Consider the following 26,719-nt stretch of genomic DNA (forward strand, 5'->3'; position numbering starts at 1 on the left):
AGATGATCGGCGAATAAAAATTTATGACTCGACTGCTTCGAAGAGAATCCAGATATTTGAGTCAGAAATTGAAGTCGAATCGCGCATATAATCGTACCTTTTCGATCATTGGCACGTATATGTATGACATTGCGATTACCTGAATAATATTCGCATCAACCGCATGCCGAATGAATATGAGCGAAGTTGACACTATGAAGAGCGAATGTGCAACGGCATTATTAAATATGCAATATGCGGCACTTAATGATGTGACAATGTCCATATTATTATTAATTTGTACATAATTAATAGATACCACATTTCGATTCCGATCGCGATGCAAACTGCTCGCCAGGCGGTTTCACATGGTCGACGCGCTTTCAGCAAAAATTATATACATATATGTATGTATATATATATATATATATATATATATTCCTTCGACGGGAAGAGGGGGATGGGAAGATACACAAGTGGAATAAATTTGCTTAATCGCAGTGCTCATTAGCGCCCAAAGTTTAGTCTATACGCAGCACTATCGTGTGTTACTCACTATGGAATTGTGTTCTCTTTTACATGTATTGTTGCGAATTATCGATTCGTACATCTCCTCAATTTTAGAATTATGAAAGCCTGTTATTTCAAGCAGACCGCTGTCAATACATTTTTAATCGAACCCATCAAAATTTGAAGAGCCGCGGAAATCAGTTTGATTTTTTTCTTTTCCTTGCAAACGTACTTTTCTCTCTCTATCAAGTTATACATGAAATTGAGATGCACCGATGACTTGAATTAATTAATTCTAGGTTAACGATTCGTTGCCTTTTCAGAAATTATAATCCTAATTATAATACACAGTGGAAGAAAATTCGGTTAAGCAAATTTATCGCTAAACGACGTTATCGTAATTAATCTAAAAGGTTTCTCTTGGAAATGTTAGCTTTCTAAAATATTTTAATACAATTCCAAATATATATATATGATAAATCTAAATATGTCATTTTTAATTTCTGTGTATTAAAAATCTATGAAGAATTATTCCGAAAATCTATATACACAGAGAAAAATATCATTCTACTGCCAAGAAAAGCGATTACTCAGTTTTTTCTTTTTTTAAGTAATAATTTTCTTCAACAAAGAATATATTCTTGATAATAGTCTTAAAATATACTCATCACAAGTGTTAGAAAATCTCATTATCGTGTACCTAAAAGAATTTATTTTCTCTTCAAGAATATTGTTATATTGAAAATTGTATCAAAGAAAAATCAAACTTACTTTACGTCAACTCTATGTAGTAAGCAAACCAAATTTTTGTTTTAATATTCTTGACTAAAATACTGCACTTACTAAAATTCAGAATATATACAATTAAATTTAATGCTTGTGGTGAACTTGTGATATATTTGCGGATATACAAACTTATGATATTCTTAAAATAAATAATATTTACTTGAATAACAGTATACATTTTTCTCTGTGTAAAAGAAAATTGATATAAAGTTACGTATACATTTAATAAATGATAAATATAGATCGTATGCGCGCCAGCTCGATTGTAGCCACGTGTCATTGTGGAGAAAATTATTAATTATATATTAATGCGAAACTCCGCGCTACCGTGACAGCGATCAATTTCACCGAGCAGAAGGTATCATTACCGTGCAATACACCTTCGTAACGTTGTCCGTTAATACCATGACGCGAAGATGTAACGTAACAAACGTATCGCACCACGGACACGGAATCGTCCCAGTGCACACCGACTCTATCGACTCGATTACACCGGGCCGCTGGGTACTACGGTAAACTACTGACTGCGACAATCTGCATTGCGCGTGGTTCACACATACGGTACATCCACGGTAGCCAAGCTTACACTCGGTCCGATAGCGTACTCACACACCGCACTGCGTCGCTATTACAAACGTAAGGGACATATAACTGCTATCGACCATGTGTTCTCCACCTGTCATAGCGGTCCGATACGCGCGAAGCTACGGGAACCGACGACCGTGCACTGATACGAATTACTTCAGCTTACGGTAACGTGCGGCAATTAATTTCTACGCGCGAGCTCACAGCTTCTGCGATATAATTACCAGAGTAAATATAATCGTCGAATTGCTCAGCGTACGGTATTTTCCGCTTTTCGTTGCATCAATCTTATATATCTCTCTTATATGGAAATAATAAGGAATAAAATTGAAAAGTTATCTCTTTAGATATTTAAATTGATAGCTTCATGTTGCGCTTGAGAGAAAAAATAAATATATTTATTTATTGCAATTGGAAATATTCTCATTTGCAAGATTTCTCAATTGCAAAATTGTAGCTATATGTAATATATAGAAACGACGCTCATGCTTATATATATTATTTATATTATGTACAAATATTTCAATATAACGATTATAACGATATTAGATTATAAATCATTAATAAGAAATAATTTTAGATTTTGTCCTTTCTATATAAATTAAAGAATAACAAAAAATATATTTTCAATATTTTATGATTAATAAAAAATAATGTTATTCTAATTGTTTCTATAAATTAAAGAATAATTACAAGTAGCTATATCTCAAATTTTTTTTCACTTTTATATCGAACATTTAGTGCAAAATGTAGTGATATTAATTATTATTGATCGAGCATTAAGTAATAGGATTATTGTACTAATACACAACTATATTGATCATTACTGAGCAATTAATAATAATTAGTAATCACGGATATAATGAACAACAAATAATTACGGCTAAAATATATGTGTTTAACATATTTTATATATATATAAGATTAGATTATAAATTACTAATCGAAAAATAGTCAATTTTTCTTCCTACAATTGTTTCTATAAATTAAGAAATGAATCAACAATTATGAATGTATGTATAATAATCAATTTTACTCACCAATCGATACGCTGCGGTTGCATATTTTTTCTGCATCCGATGATCACTTGTCGCTCCTTTCTGCTCCTGGTTGCTCTTTCGCTGCAGCCAATTATCTTTGCGGATGACATCCTTGGTCGTATATTCAGGATCCACTTACACACTGATGTATTTCACTAAACCACGAATGTACTAATTGACTCGCAATTACAGTAATTCCACAAGATTCGAGTCTCGAAAAGTTTGTCATGTACAATGACGCGATAGGTTAGGTTACTTCAATGTTGAAAAACACGTCGACTAATAAACACAATAAGACGATCACTCGTTATTCGGCACTCCCGACATCTTTCGCACATGGAACATTCACTTTCGATAGATAAAAAGACACGGAGCGACCGCAATTTCTCGTGAATATTCAGGCTAACACGACGCGACTTTGAAACGGTTACGAAAAATAGATACAGATAAGTAGGTAGATGGTAGATGGCGGGAAGGAGGAAAAGAGCGAGAACGCGCAAAGAGACGCATTCACATCGAGCATAACAGTGTGAATGTGTCTGGGAAAAATCGAGCATAAAAAAACTCTTCGCTAGATAAGAAAGCGAGCGATGCTTTTGAGATCTCGATCAGTTTTTCGGCAAAACTGTAATTAAAGAATGCTCAGCTTGGTAAAGAAAAAACGCGACCGACTGAAATAAACATGTGACTGAAATACACAGCATATGATTGAAATATACATGAAACGCGAAATACGACGTCGTACTAATTATATCTCTCGCGCGCCATCGTAATGATCCAAAATTATTATATATAACAAGTGAATTATATATTACGTTGTATTTCAGCACTGCTTACAAATTTACTTGACAGACGTGTTAGAAGAACACGAAGACTAATCATATTCACGCGTCAAAACTATAAACTGTCACGCAATTCGACGTTCGACATTTGTCCGTGACGTAAAACTCGGATAAAAAGATGCGACATACACGAACGCAATGCGTCCTTGGACAACTACGCGCTGGTAATATTGTAATACGACTGGTTTTACAAAAAAAAAATGCTTTCGTGATTTTCCACGAACGTTTAAAAAACTCGGATGTAAAAAATTTTTCGCGACATGAGCATTCGTGCGGAGAATAACATGATATTTCGTCAATTTATTTGTGATTGATATCTGGAATTTTCGAAATCCACCATATACAATGTCTCGACAGATAGATCATGCCAATGTACAAATATATAAAGAGACACATTAATCGCGCGATCGCGGAAACTAATAAACGCATCGAGACGATCACTCGTTATTTAATTTGACACTTTCAACCTTTGTCCGCACGTGAAAATCACTTTCGACGAATAAAAATCACAACGTGAAACAAAGCGAGAGCAATTTACCCCTCACACTCGGACTAATTCAATGTGACTGATAGCGAAGTATAGATGGGTAATACAAGTGGAAAGGGAGAACGCCTGGAGGGGGAAAACACGCGTCGCCGAGAGAGAGAAAAAAAGAGACGGAGACTCGACAAAAAAATTTTTGCGTCGTAAACAAATATAACAAAGTAAAGCTCGAGCAACGCTGTTGAAATCTCAGTCAATTTTCATAACAAAGCGATAAAATTATTATAAATGATATCTTTCTCCTCTCTCTCCTCTCTCTCTCTCTCTCTTTTAATGTATATTCTAATATCTATATTTTATATATGTGTATATTATTTTTAATTCTTTAATCTAATGTTTCTCTGTATTATACACGAAAAATTACACGCGTAAAATTATAATTAAAATTTTTTCGAATTTTGTTCGAATCATAAATCATTAAAGATACTTAGATAAGAAACATTATTGGGCATAGCAAATATATGATGAATTAAACATCACATAGAACATGATCAAAGTGTACAAAAATGTTTTAAAATACGTTCTGTATTTCAATCGTAAACATAGAAAGCATAGATTTTCCATTAAAAAGCCAGAAAATTTCAAACAGAAAGGTCGCCGCGAGGCAAGGGGAACTAAAAGTGTAGCCTAGTTGTTGGTCATCGCAAAAAAATATACTGTTTCAAATGAAATACTAGATTTTCTATGTATTAATATCTACATATTTTCTATATATTTTAAATATTATTCTTTATTTAACATGTCTGATTATTGTGATAAATCGTGCGCATATCTTACTCATTGTCAGCATATTTCTTTATGATAATCGATGATCGATAATTGATAATTAGGTCAATAAGTGAGCGCCAGTCAGCGCCACTGCCGTTTGATGACGTCATGGCTACACTTTCCCCTTACCCTGCAGGAGAGGCCAAGGTTCTCAGAGTATATTGTCATTGTCGCGAAGTGTATGTATGTATCTATTAGTCTGCAAAAAAGTAAACATTGAATTTTGTGTATAACGCGCCATACGTAGTGACCTTGTTGTCATTCGCGAGGTGACAGTCGAGCGGGAAGCCAACGGTCCGACGTAAATTCCGTGTGCCGTCGATAAACGTCGTAATATATTCATCGAAATACGATTGAAAATGGCGGAAAGTATGGGAAATGTCGTACATCACGCATAGAGGTACTCAATATACACGAGACTTGCGATTAAGAAAACCGTATATCTTAATTATTTGATTCTAATTAATGTTTATAATCAAATTTGTACTCGAGATATTACGCGCGAGTAACAATCCGTGGAAAATCTATGTCTCGCAAATGAATTTGTCAAATTAATATTACAGCATTATTACTAATCAACTACACTTTTATTCGCGTTTTAAATGAGATACTATACACTCGCGATTTCGATTAGGAGGCGCGATTATTTATTATTACATGCAAATGTACAAGGTTAGAAGTAAAAAATAAATATAACCTACTCGATATTTGGTTTAATATTTACCGATTGCTCGCACGATAAATATCGATACTTTTTTCGCGTTATCTACGTCCCAATTAAAATAAAGTGCGCGTCGAGGAGTGCGATTATTATCGGGAGTGTCGTGCAAAATGTCGCGCGATTGTCATATTCGAGTAATTAGTGCGTTCACGATTGTAATTAAGCGCGAGTGTTTTGCGAGTGCTTTCGAAGATGCAGCAATAGAGAATTAGAAGAGGATGAGCAGGCCTGGGATGGCATCGGGCTTTGTAGGAGCAATCATGAGGTAATTTATTACGTATTATTCGCAGACCTAATTTTTTTGTCGCGATGGTCGCGATGGATAGTATTTTATGCAATTCTATTTGGCATTATGTGACATATAATATTTACCGTTTATGTAGCAAACATTTTTATTTTTTAAAATGATACAAATATCCTATGAATCCCCTCTATCTCTTCAGAAAACGTGGGAATTTCGAAATATTATCTATTATTTATTATATTTGTCTCTCTACTTAATTGACTTATCTTTGCATAACTGGTCAGATAGTATTTTATGCAATTCTGTTTGGCATTATGTGACATATAATACTTACCATTTATGTAGCAAACATTTTTATTTTTTAAAATGATACAAATATCCTATGAATCCCCTTTATCACTTCAGAAAACGTGGGAATTTCGAAATATTATCTATTATTTATTATATTTGTCTCTCTACTTAATTGACTTATCTTTGCACAACTCATAGCGATATAGTCAATTCACCGAGTCATTTTATAATAAAAAATACAACTTTTATATTTTTTATTCTAGCTGTATGTTTGAAAATAATTTTAATGAGATTTTCGTGATGACATTAAGATGACATCAAATACTTTTAAAGCAATTTTCAAAAGTTAGATACATAACAATATATTTGTATTATATATTATTGTATCATAATAATATATTTTTATTATATATAATATATTTGTGTTAGATATGTGTGTAATAATACAAAATATATTTGTATTATGCATTATTACTTAACAATATATTTTTATTACATATTACTTAACTGAAAATTATCAGAATAATATTGTTTGATGTCATTTTAACACCAAAAATGTCATTAATCTATTAACGTTATTTTTAAAAATCTATAGTAAAAAAGACGTAAATTTTAATTTTTATTAGAAAAGATGAATCACAACACAATACAATACGCGTGCGTGCACAAACATACATTACATGTTTGTGAATTACTATAGATGGAATTCACTATAAAAGATTTGGATCTCTTTGATAAGTTATCTCGTTCGCTCTTTATTCACTCTCGTTCTGGACGAGTAGCCAGTATGATTTATGGAATAGTCTGGGAAGATCAGCGGATCTGTACGAAGCACTTTTTGTAGGGAGATCACTAGTGATCCCTGATCTATTGTTACATAAGCATTATTTATTAACGTATAAAGTATTTCTGATTTTGAAAATGTTTCATTGTGTTTAATAAAATATATTTAGAGATTAATATAATATTAAATGGATTATATTTGTATATATAAGAGGTTTTCTTTATACATTTTTCAAATCTTTTATATATTTGAAAGATTTTTTTTGAAAATTATTTTATTGAATATCGGCTTGAAAGATAGATAAAAATTTCAATGCGCACAATAATATTTTCTTAAAATATTAATTTTTTGTTATATTCTCTGCTATATAATTTGAATATTTTGTATTTTACAGGTCTACAACAAGGTTACAATTTGACCAGTTTTACATCATATCGGTGAGTTAACTTATATTTGAATTTTAAGTCTAAATAATAGATCTTATATATTAAAAGAAACATTTTGAATTAAGAAATCTCTTAGAGAATATTAAAAATTTTAAGAACATTTTATGATCAAATTTGATTTATTATAAATCAATAAAATAAACTTAAAACTAGTTGCTGTCTTTGCGGAATATTTTGTACGTAACTACTTTCCATACTCTATAAAAATTTAGATCGAGATTGATTTTTACATATGTAAAATTAAGTAGAAAATATAACCATCACTTTTTATATACGAATGCTTAATTAGCGAAAGCTAAAAAAAACAAAGAAATTATAAAAGCATATATGCAAAGGCGATTCTATTAAAATTTCTATGCACAAGACGAATCAATGCGAAAAAAGCTTTTTTTTCTGCTCGGTCAAACTGTCCTAATGGTAAAAATAGTGAAAAAAGTATTACGAAAGCACGACGTTCGATAGACGTTTGCGAAGCACCGTAAAAGTTCACGGTAGAAAAGATAAAAGATAAAACTGCATCGTAACAGTGCGCAAACTAGCAACGCGAACGAACTTTTGAAGATAAACTACCTGATCTGCTGACGACCCTCAAAAACTTGCTTTACAACGTATCTTGCTTTCTTGTAACAAACGCACGCCTTTAAACAGTCGATTTATTCCAGAATGATATACAAACATTTATGTTGCAGAGTTTTCTCTGTGATTGCATAATATAACTTGATAACACTTTTTATTTAACAGATTTTTACTTAATAGATTTTTATTTAACAGATTTTTATTTTTTAAAAAAATTTGAATATTTTTGTGCTCGTCAATATGTCACAAATTTTATTAAATGTAAAGCAATGCAAATAAAATTAATGAATATAATTGATGTGAATTTACAGTTTATAACAGTAATAAAAAAATTTAATAAGTAATAAACATGACACATTTCAAATTAATTTTCTCAATTACTAAAATTGGGAACGGTTATTTATTTTAATATTTCTACCATGATTGCCCATTTTATAACTGGGAAATATCGCACTCGCTCTGCATTACTTTATCTTGTACATCTTGTAACATATTTTTGAGATCGATACACGATATACATCGACATGTTGCCTCGCGTCGATTATACTTGCATTTGCTACGTGGAAAATGAAATTGATAAGCAAAGAGAAATATACTTCGTTTTTATGCTTGTTTCTTAAATGTAACAAATATTCTTCACTATATTTATCGTCGTTCTATATATGCATTTATTAAAGAAACGAAACAATATTTATGATATTGTTATACAAGTTATACGTGCATCGATTCACTACATGTACTTCTTAAAGCCGTTTATTCATCGTTAATCGCGGGCTAATAAATTCCAATCATCGAAATGAATTTTATGCTTTCTTTATTTCACGATATATATTTATATTCGCAGTAAACATCGTTCTTATCGGTACATTTCGCCACCTTGTTAACGTGCATTGATTTTTCTTGCTGTGCCGGACGACGAAATGGGGATTGCGGATATGCAGACGGTCGCGACGAGTCTCGTGGATTTTGATAAATAGCGTCATCCCCTGTAAACGGTCCAAAAACGTTCGCCGTGCATCCCGTTAAACTCAAATAATTCAGGCACTCTCCGGGCACGCGTTCACCCCCCGCGCTATTATACGCTGTTCGCGAACTATACGAGTCGCTTTTACTTGACGGCGACCCCTTATTCCGGTTATTAATCTCCCGTAGGCAGTTCCGCGGAAATCCAATGCATCAAAACACGTCGTCGAAAAAAGTACACAATCGCAAGTCGCGCATAATACCTCGCATTCTCACTGGACGTTTAACATCAAGATGATTAAACTGTTGATTCGTGATACAAAACGCATATGTTATATATGTGATATTAACAATTTGCAATTTAGGAGAAAAAAATTAGAGAATCATGTACAAGATTAAATACGGAAACATAACGAAATATGTAACCAATATTAGTTGCGTCTTTCGTTTTTATGCCATCGCTTAGGTTACTTAGTAATTCAAATTAAAGTTGTGCGCGACGATCTCTTTCTCTCTTGCCCTTTTCCTTCCTCCCTCTCTGGAGAGTCGTTTTATATTTAAAATGGTTAGTAAATCTAAAAGTCGTAATAGCTCGTACTAAAGATGTCCGCGTTGAAGAAATAGAATTAAAACTTAAACGTGTTCTGCAAGCCGGTAAGCGCTCAGTTCGAGTAAAAAAAAAGAAGTCAAGTAAGCGAGAGTTGAGCTAGGGTTATATCGGACGGAATTAATTGAAGCACTTTAGAAGACTCTATCGTGTAACAGTTTACATAAGAATGTTGTGCAGCGAATGCTTCTACCGCGCTCCAGTGTAATAATGTAGGTAGTGTACTGAGAGAGCTTTATATGCAGTCAACATAAAAGATTTAGCGTAGTTCTCTTGGTATCCGCGTTACTTTGGACGAAAATTGCTTGATAACAATCCAAAGAGCTTTATCGGATAACGAATATAGCGGAAAAATGTTCAATCCGCATAAGATAAATAAAACAGCAAAGGGAAACTTTTTACGCGAAAAAGTCCTATATTTTTACAATATTAACAACGAGTAAAAAAAAATAAAATAAATTAAAATATAGTGTTCTAAGAGTAAAATTATTCAACCGGCCAATTCATTTGTCAATAAGACAAATAAAAAATATTTTTTTAGAAGCGAATAATTTATTTGCACTTTATAAAATAAATTTATTATTTGTTAAAACTGATTTGATTGAATTAGTTAACAAATGGATCGCAAATGGTGAACTCTAGAGGATTAATTCTAATCTTAGAACACTATATTTTAGTCCACCCTATTTTTTTTTTACTCGTTTTTGTCCAAATACAAATTCGTGTCAGAGCAAAAGGTCGAACCATCCATCTATCGTACAATCGATTTTCCTATCTACGAGTTTAAATACGAGAAAATGTCCTGCCAGTCACGTGTTCCGCCGATCGATATTTAATAGCGACTGTCACGGTTAGGAATTCGATCGTAAAACTTTCATCTCAATGGTGCTGAACTCGCAAACTACGTTGAAGATCTTATCGGTGACTACTGCAGGAATCGCTATATAGTGATGTGAAAACAGTTCGTCGTCGATTCTTGTCGACGTAGCCAATCCTGTGATCATCTCGAGAGCGAATTAATAAGCGCGAAATCCTCGAACGACCTCGACGGCTGCTATACATTGATGGTTTGACGATAAATTGCATGTTGTAAACGCACGTATATCCATCCTAGCGAGAGGAAAGATAAAATGCCGGATCAGCGTATTCTCGTCGATAGCTGTTATCGATAGTGTATCACGAACACTTCAATACTGTAGTTATGGAAGCTAAGGTCTCGAGCAAACACGATCAATGACTCTCGAAGTGATACATGTGGAGATTGTTTCCTTTACACAAATAACTATGTATTATATTGTACGAAAACGACAGATGTCAAACAAGAGCTGATTTAATAGAAATTGATATCATTTAAAACTATACTTGGTTTATAATTGGTCTATCATTTTTTTGTGGTATGAAATATAAGATACTATATATTATATAATGACTACATATTTTTTATTTATTATTAATTTTACTAGTTTTTATTCTCAGAAAGCGAAGACGGGATTTATTATGCCAAGTTTTATCTAAGTAATTTTTATCTATTAATTATCTATTAATTTTCATCTAAATAATTTTTAACAATTTTATTATTTTATGAATTTCTAAGAAAAAACTTTATTAAAATGTTTGAATACGATCTTTTTTTTCTATTTATTTAGGAGAATATATGTGTGGAACAATTTATTAAACGTAATATACATAGAAATATTCTAAAGGAATATATTATGACACACATATACAAGAATAGGTATAAAAGGAAACGATTTGTCACATAATAATCGATTATTGGAAGTTATTTATTTTAAATGTATTCTACACGCACAAATTTTATTATATATATTAATGCAAATTATGTTTTATGTACTGTGACGCAATAAAAATTGCAAAAACTTTACCAAATTAAGCGAACAAACCAAATAAGAGAACAAACGCGGATTGAAATACAACGTTTAAGGACGTTTCGAGATTAATTCGAAATTAATTATGGAAATTGCGAAGGCATATCCGCGACAGATGCAAGCGCATTTAGTCTGCATTTAGAAGCAAGCGTGAGCGAATGCCACACGGTAGTGAAACAAAGCGTGCGACAAACCGTGTAAGACCAGAAAACCGATGCGAAGAATAGGCATTCTCTGTTCCGTGTGCCGCGAATATCTCGCGACATTCGTGTGTTAAATCTATTTAGAACTGAGCTTAGTTACAAGATTGACGAAAATGCGAAAGGAGGTAGACGATCATAGAGAATAACAAGATCAAGAGATGAAACGAAAGAGACAGTTACCCGAAAGCGTGTAAACAGGCTTGTCCATCTGCGCTCAATGCGATTCATACGCGGGGCAATACTTATACCGTCATGCAAACGTCGTGTCTGAGACTGAAATACTAAAGTGAGCTTAAGTGCGTTGCCATAGGGACGAAGGGGTAAGGGATTGGAAATCGGCGAGGTAGGTAGATGGGACGCGAGGGTCGTAGGATGAACGGGGCGCATAAGTACGTATACCGTGTGCTCCACGACGACGACGACGACGACGACAAAGACGAAGACGAAGACGAAGACGAAGACGACGACGTCGATGTCTACCGACGATGTCCCGTTATGCGCGCCGTCGTGTTCCCTTCCCTTCCTCTCTTTTCCCATCCACTCTGCTATTTCATTCGTTCTCCGAGGAATCTCCGAGGGTTCTCTTTTCTCCCCCGTGACACCTAGCTCGCCACTTAACTGTCCGGAAGTAAGTGCGATCGAGATTTTCATGGATTCACGCGCGAAATTGAAACCCGTCCCGTGAGATCAGCCGCGGATGCGGCGACGCACACTCTCTCGAGCCATCGGCTGCGACGCCTGCTCTTACTTTTTACGAAGTACGAAAGAGGAGGTACGGTGAAAATGGCCGGATCTTAGGAAAGTTCTTTAGGAAAGTAGATTCGCGCGCGTGGCCGCGGTTGCGAAAAACGGAACCGTCGCACTTCGCCGTACGTCGTTATTCGGTCGAGTTATCTGAATTCAAATTTGCTCGTGTACGCGAATAAATTACCGCGAGAAGGGAAGCGTTTATTATAGTTTTTCCTAGCGAGGAATGAACGGCAGGAGCTCGACTACCAGACTATCTTGACAAATTTTCCGCGAGATGCGAGCGCGAGAAACGTAAGCGATTCGAAGGGAATATTTTATCGGCAAGAAAGACTTACGGCGGAGAAAGAATTGCGGAGGAGATATCGGTAAGAACGACCTATACGAACTCTGTACAAAGTTCTTTATAGAGACGAGTTCATGAAAAAGCGGGAAGGGAGAGAGAGAAAAGAGAAGGGTACTTCGTCGAGTTTTGGTACGCCCTAAATACGTCAAATGCGTAACGTGGGCGCATTTGTACGTTACATGCAGATACGTTACACGTAAGTCTCCATATATTTTGCAGGTGCATTTCCGCAGCGGATGCACAACGGTGCGGAAGACTCTTTTCGGGAATCTTTCTAAATCCGTTGATACGATATCGACACAGGAACGTTCGCGACTTCGAATTTCGATAAGTTCCTTTCACTCTCGCGCGATATCGAGAAGTCGTCAAAGTATCACACTCGCGCCTTGTCAATTATTACAATTGTTTTATTTAATTTAAAACACGCGCAAAACGAATCGTTTTACAAACTACTCTATAAAGTCTTTATTGGAAAGGTAAATTAGTACAACGACAAGAAATCTGATACAATCGTTGCATGTTCTTTATTATTCGTTTAAATAAAAAATTATACTTTCGCTAAATTTCTCTTTGGTATTAATTCTCGTTCGCTTTATTTAATCATTTTCTAAAAATTCTTGCGTTACACGAAAAACACGTCGATTTGAGAAATATGACTGCACGCGAGACGACGCACAAAGTGATAAGTAAGCGAGCGCATCTTGTTTTATATTTTGCCGTACTCGCGTTTCTCAATTTCCGCAAAGTAAGACGGGTAATAGGGGTAACGGATATATTTATTCCCATCTCGAACCGACATCCCGAACGCGGGCATCGCGGCCGTTTATTATTTGCAGCGTAAGCCGTCGCACGTCCGTAACAATACTTGGTAAGTCCGTAATTTGCATCTCGTTCCGGATGTATTTCGTGTCGTCTGCTACGTATCAGCTTCACGAGGTTGTGCCATCGTTAAACGAGTTTCTTTCTTTCGTTCATGCGGCGCCTTTCCGCCCGCCTGGAGTTTCCCGGATGTTTTTCTTCGTGTTTGCTTCGGGCAGCTTGTCGAGAAGGATAAAAATTCCTGTATTCTCGCCACGACCGACCTGGTCAGAATTACGAGGGATATAACAGGCCCCGGTAGAGGTGACGTCGCAGCCGCAACGTTGCGAAATAAAGCCGTGACGAGGAATACTTTATTAAATCTGGACCTGTCTGATGTGAATGAAGAGAGTAACGATGCTCTGTAAAGGGGATATGATAGGACGAGGTCGACAGCAAATCATGCTTACTTAGAACGCGGGTTGATGACCGCAGAATGAAAGGAAGTAGGGGAAGGTGAGAAGCTCGACATCACAGTTACTTCGTTAACCCTTTGCGCATAGTCGAGTGTCCAGTTTCGCTGTATTCAGGCGCACCGTAATGAAATTTGGCGCTGTCATCAAGAGCGGATATAGACACAAACGTAGATACGAATACATACATATAGCCGTAGGCATAAAAGATAGATGCATGATGAAGCTTTCGTTTCTTTTAACGAGCGCATTCAAAATTATAGTTTCTATTTTTGATGCAGTTTTACGTATATGTCAAACGATATTTCGATTGCTGGGTTAATTTAACGCGTTACACGCAACTCACGCGGAACAAAAGTCGCGAGTCGGAGTTACTAAACAAAAAATGTAAAAATTTCAACACGCCGGTTTTGAGGCATTCTCGGCTCAAGAAAAGAGCAACGCGTCGAGAACACGAAGCTTGCTAGAAGGGCAGCTAGTGCTCAGAGAAGAGAGGAGTGGGACGAGATGAAGTAGCGTGAGCTTTTATCGCGCCATTCGACCGGCGGTGACTGTCGACCGCCTTTTTTTCGAGTGTACTTCAGCGCATATTTTCACGTTTCCAACACCTTTACTCCTTACGTAACTTCTGCTCCCTTCCCGTCTCTCGGTATTCTGCCCTTCGTCTTCGATCCGTCCTCCCGCTTTTCACTCTGTCGACAGCGAATTGCGAAAGCGAGGGCTTCGCAACGGGGGACGGAAGGTGCGCGATCGCGACAGCCGTAGGGAAACCGGGGGAACCAGACCAGCTGCAATACCGCGATACACAAACTTATTGGCGAAACTCGCGAAACTTGTGCGAGGCTTTCGGAATTCCAAGATGGCGCGTATCCGCATAGCAGATTAACCTGAGAATACCTTTGGCAGATCGAAAGACAGAGAGAGAATAGAGGGAAGGGGAAGAGGAGAAGATATGCTTGAAGATTCTACGGATGAAAATAAAATGCCGACGAAAATTCATAGCATATGATGCAATTCCAGTATTGTACCATGTTCGCGATATTAGCAAACTTGATTGCGATAAAAAGTATTCTTTACTATTCTAAATGCTGAAAATAATATGGAAATCAAAACTCGAGATTTTTTACAAAAGAATAAAAAATTTGAGAAATTTTACCAAACCAGATGTATTTATTTACTTATTTTTGTGCATAAGAGGAAAAATTTATATTGAAATGTTAAATCTTATATTCTTTATTTTTTTTTGGTTCTACCTATTATCTTCTAATACTAATTTTATAAATATAATTATGATAAATAGGATAAATTAAGCTTTTAATCTCTGTCTCTCTCTCTTTTTGTCGTAATCGACGCACTGCACAAAAAGCAACTGCGCCAGAGAAAGACAACGGATTTCCTCGCTGAAATTCGTTCGGCGAGTTGTTCCACTTGTAAATGGCATTGCTTAATTAGGTCGACCGTGTGACAATTCGGCACAATGGGATTCGAGCTCGACAACAATAATGGATCGTATTAATTATAAATGTCGTACCATCATAAATATTCACGAAACAAGCAAGCATTTTTGCATTTTCTGCCCAGTTGTTTGGCTCAAATTAAACATTACTTTATTATTAATACTTTGGTACTCATATAACAGAGGTTCTCTAAAGAATTACGCATGTTAAATTATTTTATAATGTTAATTATATTTTTGCAAAATGATTTATATTTTGTTTTGCTCTATTTATATAATTACGGTTTTACAATTTTATCTCAGTTTACTTTAAATTAGTTACATGTAAATCTATTAAGATAATTTATTTTATTAAATTTTAATCGACTTCTTTATTATTTTTATTGTCGAGTAATCAATTATAAAATATTTTCGCAATAGAGAATCATGCATTTAAGATTCACATGTCATTTACTTTATCGCCTCCTATTCAAGGTCTCCCTAGAAAAATTGCGATAAACCAGCCGCTCTGTTCGCAACTTATCGTTGGTAGCTGCGAGCTACTTGTTACGAACACTCGTTTATGAGAGACGATGGGGAAGGGAGAAAGGGCGGTGCAGGAAACGCTGGCGGTTGTGCAGGAACAAGATAGAGGGAACAGAAAAGTCTCGAGAGACGTATAGCGTGCTGGCAGTAAATACGTCGCAGACTGAGAATGGGAACCCGGAGGGGAAAAATATAGACAATACGAGGTCTGACCGGTCGTCAATACACGCATTTTCTTAGAATCGTTATTACAAAATGCAAGAAAACGTAAATCAATATGCAAATTGATCTCTTTATTCATAACGATGATTAAACGATCACTGTAAGTGATGGCTTCGTTGAAAACGAGAAAGAAAAGAGCAAACGTACAGGGTTATTACTAAATATATATAACACATGTTGAAATATGACGGTTGTTGCTTTTTCTGACAGTGTCCAATTTATGAAAAAAATGCTTTCTTAATTTTTTTTTTTTAAGAAGAAAGCAAGAAATAGTAGCATCGTTACATATATCAAATATTTTAATATTTTGTCATCGCTCCATTTTATTATTTATTTATATCTACTCATTATAATCGCGACAAAATCTTGCGAAACAATTGAAATCTCTCTCGAGGAGATGGTTGATATATTAAGACAGCTAATGTTGCATAGGCTTCAATTTAATCTGACAGCACAAACAATTGTAATGCCGACCCGTCAAGTTGATTGCTCCGATTCCCGACTATAACGAGCGTATCCTCTCCAAGGGTCGTGGAGAACTCCTAGCTCGTTGATGGTCGTATACGTCACTCTCCGTCGTGTGTTTGTACGGACAGAAAACGACGAAACCGTCAGAAAATAGGAAATCGTTTTCTTTCTCGAGCAAATTTTCCGCTCGCACTTTCGTTGATTTTGTCTTTAACCTTCATCCGCACATCCGCGATGTCTTTAGCGAGATGCCAGCAATCCTTTCGAAGCTACGGGTTGCGATTATGTCAACGGGAGTGGATTTGCTAGGCCCAGATGAAAAGTTGCCAGCAAAGTGATTTCGCCGGTCGAGTTTCTATCCACCAAAAGATCTTGCGCGATTTGATGGATTTCGAAAAATGGCTTTCGTTGCTTTTTTCAAAAGCAATTCGTATCGTGTATCGATAATACGAATCGCACATGACAATGTAATTTGCGAATGTAATTGTGCACTTCGATATGCATGCGGTTAATAGCCCTTTCTTGCAGCTAAACGCTGCAAGATGTATAGTTGCTTTCAACATGTAATTTGAAGGAATTAAGTAGTCATTAGCGAAAGCGGAATAAGCAGCTAACCGCTTTTAGTACAAAAAAATACAAACTACATTTTTACAGAGTGTCTTACTCGGAACACTGTTTTTAGTTTTCCCCGTGTATAAAATATATAATAAAGGCGTTCGATGGACATTTAACTTTGTGTAATATTCCCTTGAGAAGAAAATTCTGCTCTTGTACTTTGATAGAAAAACGAATAAAATTTCCTGGCATGTTAATGAGTTCGTTCGCCGTCGGTGTTTTAATTTAATATTAGCTGTTTCTTCTCGATTTTTACACTAGCGTCGTTTTTTGCGTTGCAGCTTAATTCTGTTTCTTCAAATAGGACGACGGTAATCTCAAGGTGTGTAGAAATTTAATCGCGCGGTCCTCGCGGACATTGGATAATTGCTGCGCTCGCTTTTTATTCGCGAGATAAACGCGATTGAAAGATCCTTTTCGCGAAGCCGCCGTTATATCCTCGAGTTAAATCTTTAATCAAAGTCGCAAAGACTCGGTGGCGTCGTCTTCTTTTCTGCCGAAGCCCATATTCACGAAGGGGGATTCAAAGCTTCGTTCCTTCGAGGCTTTCGGTGAGCTCGAAGGAAATGGGTTTGCTAACCCGCGCCGGCAAGACGTCTGCGTCGACTGAATACAAGCTTTGTACGTATTATATAGATATATACGAAATGATCGAGTTCCTTTGCGGCTTCTTGAGGGTTCCCTTCTTGGTGTCGAGTTTGCCCGTCCATCCGGCGCTCCGGAAACTTTCCCCGCATCATTCACGATCGAGGACAAAGCAAGTTCGTTTTGCCGCGAGAAAGCATGCCAAAAACTCCGCGACACACGTCTCGAGATATATAATCTATGATCGACAATCCGCAACGAACGAACTCGTTTCCATTTGCGTTTTCGCTCGTTTTTTTTTCGCCATAGGTATGTATTCAATTTTCTCCTCGATTAAATTTTCACGTGTGAAATATCAATTTGCCCAGTTTCGATTATTGCACGCTGTGTCATTAGAGAGAATATAAACGAATAAACATAATATCATTATATCTCAATTCTGTTAATACTGTTATTGATGTAAATTGTTTATTGAAAATACAAATCTAATACTAATTTATCTAATCGAGATACATTCGTCTTTGTATTATTTTTGCATTATGTAACAAAATATTATTTTATTTTGCCAATTACGCAGAAAATTATGAAATCTTACGAGGATAGTGTACTTGCGAAGATACAGATTTATATCATGGAAAGGCACTTTTGCTACACTACAATAACGTTGCGAAGTCTTCGTAGCGTGTTCATTACAACTTATATGAGAAATTTAGCGAAGCTATTTCCATTTTAATTTATTCTCCTTAACTTATCTTTATTATATTACATAGCGTGAAGTTTGATATAAATGAGGTATCAAGTTACAGTAATGTTTATAATAATATATTTTAAGGTACACATTTCGTGGTTTACACGTATATAACTCGCTGGCTCATATTCTTAACCCAAATTAATGTACGTCGAAAAAAAAATTAAAAAGAAGGATAGGTTACAACATCCTATGAAAATTCTGCCCATTAATTTTATATTATTTTTCTTGCGGATGATATAACGCAAAGGTTTAGCGATCTTTTTTAGCAAAAATTATTATTAGGCCAATATTATTCAAAACATAGAAAGTGTAACATCAATATTGTTTCTCGCAGATAGAAATAAAAATATCTAGTGTTATCTGGACTATTAAATAATTTGTGTGTTGACGTCAAGTTTTTTTTGTTCGTTAAATGGCATGAGATCGGCTAGAGCGCGTGTTATGTAGTTTCTTTTTTCATTTTATTCGGCATATATAGGCAGCTAAGAGAACACGGAAAAGAGAGAGTACATGGAGCACACCGGGTTACCCGGTAAACTCGAAGCATGCTCGTTATTAAAGCAGTACAACAGCGGTACTCGGGTCAATATCGTAGTCACATAGTCAACAACGGCTCGTAACTTTGCGACAATTTCTGTTCATTGAAAAGAATCGTAAAAGCACACCGAAAATTCTCATTCGTGTGCCGCTCGCTATCGTGTCAGTTGACACAGTGTTTTAAATTAAAATCGCCGGCGCGGTTTTATCGCGAACGGAAGAGTGCGGAATTTTTATCGAAAAATACGAGGCGACTGTCGCAGTCGCAACAAAATGCATCGTCGGTGCGACGCGACGCCGGGGCCGTTGCTTGTTTCAGCGAAACGTGAGTTTTCCTTCTTTGCGAGTCTACACCATTGCCGGGTCATTATTTCGTGCCTTGTTGCTGGAATAAAAAAAATGAAAGAGAAGAAAAGGAAAGGGAAAGAAAAAAGAAATCGAGTAATTCGCGTAAAAACGAGCTGCTTGCCATTTTGCCGCGCTGAGAAAAAAAGAGTTTACAACGAGTTGCCGGCACCGCTTTCCCGTATCTTTACGGCCACGTCGGAGTCGGCAATCGAATTTAAGGGTAGAAGGAGCGAACGCCGGTAAACGTGCGAGGGGTTGCGCCCGAAAGCCGTTCGACTCTCCGCGAAGCGAACAAGTAACGGGTGCTACCATGAAGGGACGATTTTCTCTTAACGGGCGAGGATTTTCTTGACCACCCTGTATAGGCGCACCGTGTGCTATATTATATACATACATACATACGTACGTACATATATATATATTATGTATATACGAAGTGACGTGCCGCACGCACACAGGTCGAGCGACAAAATGCGGAGCATGCGCTTGAGCGTCCATGAGCGTACGACGGTCGCTTTTGGATTCAGTTTAACCCCCGACGTCAACAGGGGTAGAACGCGTTTCGGCACCGTCCAGCAACGTGGGTTTGTCGTACCGCATCGTTCGTCCCGACGAAGCTCGCTACGCTTCGTTGTGTCTCTCTTTTCCTGCCTGTTTCTCCATCGCAAAATCGCGCAAAGTGGAACGAATCAATGACGAATCAGACGCGCCGCCCAAGTAGTTATTCGCGCGTCTGGTCGAACAGTCGACGTGACAAGAGCCTAGGCGCCCAGAAGGAACTGTAATCACGACTGCTACGTCGAATGGACGTCTATGTTGTTCTGTTACGATGCGAATTCGCGAGTGAACGTTTCCTGGCTGGTTGAAGGCGTAAAGTATCGCGGCTTCTCGGCGAAACAGAAAGCGTCAGCGTGAGACGGAGTGAGATAAAAAGCCGTCATTTCCGCGTTTGCTATTGTGGTGCTGGTGCTGGTTGATAATAATAATAATAATAGAAGTAGTAGTGGGTTCTGTCGGTGGTGGTAGTAGTGGTGGCACACGTGAACACTCAACGACAACGTATACAGCGTGGAAAAATGCGGTGAACCATCCCCCTACTGTCTTGTCGTGCGCTACGAGGCATTCCTCAAGCAGCTCGCCCATTCAGGTGAGTGCGAGAGGTGATATTCCTTTTTCCGCGTCCTTCTCAACGCTTCCCGCGAGATCATTTTTCTTCTTCTTGTACCCGACACCGTAATAATTGCATACCCAAACGACGTTGCATTGAACACATGATGATGACAATCGACAAACTCAATGGTCCGTATTTTCACTGTACACTTAGCACGAGAAATGCAATTATTTGATTTTTATTTAAATTGTTTATATATTAAATATATTTTGAGCTAAACGAAATTCACGATCGAACGGTCGTATTTAGCGTTAATATATTTAGCGTTATATTTTGAAATATATATTACTTTTAAAGTGCAAGTTTGTTGCAAACATCACGCAATAGTTTTCGCGATAGCAATTAAATATTAGTTTAACTGCTTGATTCGTGTGATATTTGCTCACAAATAAATTAATACACACGTGTAATATTTTTCATCGATCGTTTTCAAACTAAAGTAATCGTTATCGAGATGGGTAGTATAAAGCACAATGATCGCTTTTAGTATTTACAAGCTGGATATAAAAACAGATGTAAAAATACGTTCAGCACATCAATGGTTAGCGAACGACATATTGATCGATTTTATCGAGGCGTGATTATCGATCCAGGTCATTGCGCGATTATAGTATTTTTAACCATGGTACGATGAACTTGCTCAAGTACATGATACACGAGGACAGTGCGATCAAAATCGGAATATCTCCAGGTATAAACGTACAAAACTAGCACAGTTACTTTTTAGGTCGTGAATGAGGAGGTTCATTCGTATGTTTAACGTCCAATCCGATTATTTTTCACAACGATTGATCAAGAATGACAATGAATTTGTTTTTAACTTTGTAAGACTTTTCTCTATAAAAACCTTAAAAGAGATTGTAGCAAGAATTTAAGTCCTAAATTTTGTTCAGAGCTTTAGAGATTAATCTCGGAGTCGTGTTTGCGATCGTAGCGTCGATCGACATATCTATTTAAGGTAATCTTTCTTTAGATACGTTACATACACACGACGAAAGAACATGTGTATGGATCTGTAATAATTTATTGCGGCTGTCTTGAACAAGTGCGGAACATGGCATTTGATGCTCCAACCGAGCCGGTGCTTACGCCACATTGCCGTTATCGCGTAATTTTATCGCGTAACCCCGAAGCACAGAACCTTTTAGCTGTTATCTCTTAGCGGCGGATTTCATTATCTGTCCTTATGCACTTTAGACCGAAGACTATTTTTCCTCGAGGAAAATCATTAATTCATTGTAATTATTTACTATAATTTTTTTTAAAGAAATTATTTTGTCTATAATAAATCTGTGTATATGAATGTGTTTTCTTTCTTTATATGCAAATGTCTAACGAACGGAAGATACAGAAAAAATACATGGAGAAACAAGATTATGAAGCATGTACTATACTCTATCTTTATCTGCTTCATTTCAGTCCAACTACGATAAATCTTTATAAAGATTGAGCTATCATTGTTTAATATTGATGCATTATTACGATTCGAGATTTAAGATTACACTGTGTCTCTAAAATTGTGGATTCTGTATTCATACATAATTTCTTGAAGATAATATTTGATGTTACCAGAATTATATAAAACATTATTTCGATTGTAATACATTAATATAAATTTAAAGATATATGGGATTATATAAAACATTAGCGATTATTATATTAAAAAAGTGTTGGAAAATTATATAATATTAGATTATAAATATTTAAATAATAAAAAAAACTTTTTTCATAAAAATGGAAATTTTACATAATTTGAGATTGTGCTTTATACTTATAATAATTATATAATATTTATAATTCATCTTATTAAATTCATCTTTAAATGGTATACCATCGTTTATTTCTAAAATGCTTCATTTTGAATTTATAACTGAAACGAGAACTATTTATTATGACAGAAAGGTTAAAGCATGCGTATTTATGCATGCAATAACTGATCGTCGAGGAAATAGTATTTACGTTTCCGCACCTAATTATGCTTACTATTTGCCTTGAGCGGTAGCTTACGAATATCCGAGGTATTAGCAAAGATTACGGAGATGAGGTACGAGTTTGATCCACGAAAGTACGCACAGTAGACTCGTCTACTGCACACACGATCAAACAAAGTACCAGGTGTACCGAGAATTCTCTAGCAATAAGTTACAAAACTTTAGTTGGCTGATCCCTCTAGCGGTTTTCCACAGTTACGGACAGCTATTTCAGTACTTGTCTAGCCTCCTTTACATTAAATGAAGGTAATTAAATGAAGGACATTTTTTATATCCTTTCCTGATATATTTTTTAAAAATAAAAAATTAAAACGACAGTATAAAAATAATTTGCTGAGATTTTTACATATTTCGAATTGCCTTTATGTAATGTTCTGTAGCCTGTTAAAATTATATCGATTTTGGAATTTTAGTCCGCAAGATATATAGAATATAGATTAAATTACACAAAGAAACATATCAAATAAAAGTTATTGAAAGGATATTCTCTCTCTCATCTTTAAAAAATTTTGTCTAAAAACCATCTAAGAAGAAAATAACTATTATAATGAACTCTATACATTTTTGATATCATATTAAGATCTTGTTTATCTTACTTTTATGCGTCCTCCTGGCTTATAATTATTATAATTATTGAAAATAATATCCATCATAAATTTCAATGCTTCCAGGCCTCAGATTTTGTTAGGAAAATCTGCAATCTGGTATCGTTATTATGTTTCAAATGCGTTCGCACTTGATAGGATTACCAACCGCGTTGATATATTAAATTATATATCAACTTGCTTTATGCGCAAAACAATTTATGTCATTTAAAGGTGCAATATCACCATGAAATTTTATAATATATGTGTCCTGAAATCTAATCATAACAATAAAAGGAAGTTTATAGTTGGCCGGATGTTCGGTATACATACATATACATATATATACCTATTATAGAGTATGAAACATGACGCATGAATTATATTCTCGATTAACGCGAGAGTGTACAATTAATTTCAACAATTGTAACAATCGTACATGGTAATTATTTGAAAGGAAATGAACGGACAGATGTTATATTCCTGTTTGTTTCATTTTAATATGCTAGGATTCGCATATGAAACAGAATTTTCTTTTATGTTAACGACGACATTAATATCGGTTGCGAAATCCATTTACGCATTTAATTTTTTCTTGATTATTGCGGGATACCCGTACAAATAAATAAAAGCGCATTAATTTAAAAAAAGCCAATCTATTTTTTTAATACTGAATTATTTCGCGATGGATATTGTTTAAATTGGACGACAATTTCTCGTCATTAGGAACGCAAAGTTTACGTGATAATTTCAACATTATTTTTTATATCTTCCCTAATTTAAATATACGTTTATATTAAAATATAAGCTAGAAACTATGAAGCAATATTGTAATCGCTTACATGATTTCTAGAAACTAGGCAGCTTCGGCTCGCTCATCAATTCTCTCGAAACATAACCCGAAATTCCAATAATTTCAATTAGGTGGAATTTTCGGAAATTGCTGGTATTTCGGATAATTTGAATCTAATAGTCTCTCTCTCTTTCTATTGAATTATTTAAAGTTCATTAACTAAAATATGTCATTTTGGATAAGTATTAATATAGAGACTGAAGAAGATAGATTAAATTATTAAAATTCCGTTTACAACATTTTCAAATATAAATAAAATATTATTTAAAAAGTAGTTTTTCTTAATTTATATTTTCTTAATTATTCTATCTTTTTTATATATTAGTTTGTTATTAATAGCATTTAAAAGAAAATTGCAATTTCGTAAATGTTATAGCATATGTATATACATGTATATCTCTCATACGCTTCAAACGTGCTAACTTTGCTGCTGCCTCTCTCATGACATTAATATCATCGACGCAATTATGGTTATATCCAATGATTACGATCAATAAACATATTCGTCATGGCAGCTTAAGTGCACGCGGTGTCAGTTGGTCGTCATCAAATTCTGGCTTTAAATGCTTCTCGAGTCACAATTTTATTTGCATGGTATATCGATTAATCTATATTTATAGCAGTGGTATTATTTATAGCTGTTTATTTTTATCCATAATATCGCGCGGCTGTCTCTATTCTGTTCTCAACACTATCATCGCACGCACAGAGAAAAAAATACATAACGGGGAACTATTACTCCGCTATGAACTTGGACTTTGAAGGCTATGAAAGATATAAATACGAAAATAAAAAAAATCTTTGATATATATATATCGATTTGCTATTTCGAAATAAATACTATCAAGGGCTAGAGAGAGAGAGAGAGAATGCATAAAATCTCTTGTCACGCATTATTTTGCTTCTTAATAATATCTGTATTTCTACTGTGATTTTTGATAGCTGCAATGGTATTTAAGATATCGAATTAAATCAGACGGAGTTATAATCACTAGATCCAAGCAGTCAAGCACGCTAAGCTTGCGCTTTACATCCAAGCCCGAGTTTAATCGTTAACGGCGTTTTACGGCGTTTAACAAATGCCGGGGGCCGTCGAACTGCGGGGCATGGTGACCGTTGGTGGTGCGGGCGCGACATTAATCTCATCGACAGGACGTTGAGGGTGATTATGGACGGTGGAGCAGCTCGTTCGGCGTCCCAATGGTGCGCAGGGTAGTAACGTTATACTGGCCAGTTCGCCGAAGGGAGACGCGGCGCGGATGATAACGTTTACGGGAGGGACTTTGGCTCCCGACGGAGGGAGCGAGTCATTGGTATTCCAAAAGAGAAACAGAGAGAGAGAGAGAGAGAGAGAGAGAGAGAGAGAGAGAGGGGAAGGGAGAGAGAGGCAGGAAGGGGAATGCGTCAGAACGCAAGCATACGTGTGCGTTCCGCGCGTTGTGCGACCCTCGCTTACACGCGCGCTCTCAGCACACCGCAAACAGTTTCGGGAATTTCTAGCATGTGTTGCGAACGCGGTGATATGATTTAGGAATCGCTTCCTGCATGGGCCATATACAGGACCTGTCTGGGATTTGCCTACCACGCAACGGGCGTTGCGTCTCTCCGAAATGTTCCTCTGAAACGCGGTGCCCTGGCGCCGCCAACGACGCGTTCCGATGGCGTTACTCCGTGGCGATAGCGCCGGCCAAGATTTACCGAGCTTACGTGACCTTCCGTCCGCGAAATTAGGCCGATTCATCATATCTCGCCTGAATGCCGAGAGAGAAAGAGAGAAGGAGAGGAGGAGAGGGGGAAGAGAGAGAGAGAGAGCCGCCAGAGCTCTATTCAAGGAGAACTTCGATCGGTAGCGGGTTGCGTTGACGTCTCTCACCGCAAGGCGTATTCTGCCCACGGGACATATCGATCATCTAGTGATATATTGCCTCTTCGCCTCGGTACCTTGCCTGTGATCGCCTGGGTGGCTGAAGGAGGAACTGGACGTCAGACGCAATCGAGGCAATTATCATACGCGATAGGCTGGCGGATTGCCTTGACCATGACGTTCTGCCTTCTTGTTATCGGGATGAAAATAAAGTCAAGTGATATCTCACGTTTTGCAATGACGTAAAACACACTCTTTTATCTTTTTTTCCGTATTATTGAAACGAATGCGTTAACGAGGAAACACTGTCATAGTTTATAGAAATATTTATCACGTCAATTGCAAACAATATGCGACATGGATATTTGACATTTTACAAAATATGCGAGTAACACACACACACACACACACACACACACACACACACACACACACAAACAAACAGATACGCGAAATTTTATATGGAAAAAAAACTAATAAAAGATAATTTTCCCCTCGCGCTGGTATCTTTCGTATTTAATGTCGTCCATTTTTAAATTACCGTAGACAACTTTTTTAAGACAGAGATTAAACGAATAAGTTTTTTGTTCACATTTGATTAAATAATTGA

At 36.2% G+C, this 26,719-nt stretch overlaps 1 protein-coding gene and 1 long non-coding RNA gene across 2 annotated transcripts in view; one reads left to right on the top strand and one right to left on the bottom strand.

Moving 5' to 3' along the window:
* Positions 1 to 4,283, bottom strand: part of LOC145966940 (uncharacterized) — a 119,399-nt gene extending 115,116 nt beyond the window's left edge. Inside the window, exons 1-2 of the mRNA XM_083091390.1 lie at positions 4,210 to 4,283; positions 2,901 to 3,179 (exon numbers count right to left, since the gene is read on the bottom strand). The gene's annotated coding sequence lies outside the window, so the exon portion shown is untranslated. The remainder of the gene's footprint in view (positions 1 to 2,900; positions 3,180 to 4,209) is intronic.
* A 1,626-nt stretch (positions 4,284 to 5,909) lies between these two features.
* LOC145966946 (uncharacterized) overlaps positions 5,910 to 26,719 on the top strand; it is an 83,707-nt gene continuing 62,897 nt past the window's right edge. Inside the window, exons 1-2 of the long non-coding RNA XR_014437245.1 lie at positions 5,910 to 6,040; positions 7,489 to 7,531. This is a non-coding gene — a long non-coding RNA (uncharacterized LOC145966946). The remainder of the gene's footprint in view (positions 6,041 to 7,488; positions 7,532 to 26,719) is intronic.

The sequence above is a fragment of the Camponotus vicinus genome, unplaced genomic scaffold, assembly GCF_025532165.1.
Source record: "Camponotus vicinus isolate PSW18456_S1 unplaced genomic scaffold, iyCamVici1.0 SCAF_2, whole genome shotgun sequence".
Lineage (NCBI taxonomy): Eukaryota > Metazoa > Arthropoda > Insecta > Hymenoptera > Formicidae > Camponotus > Camponotus vicinus.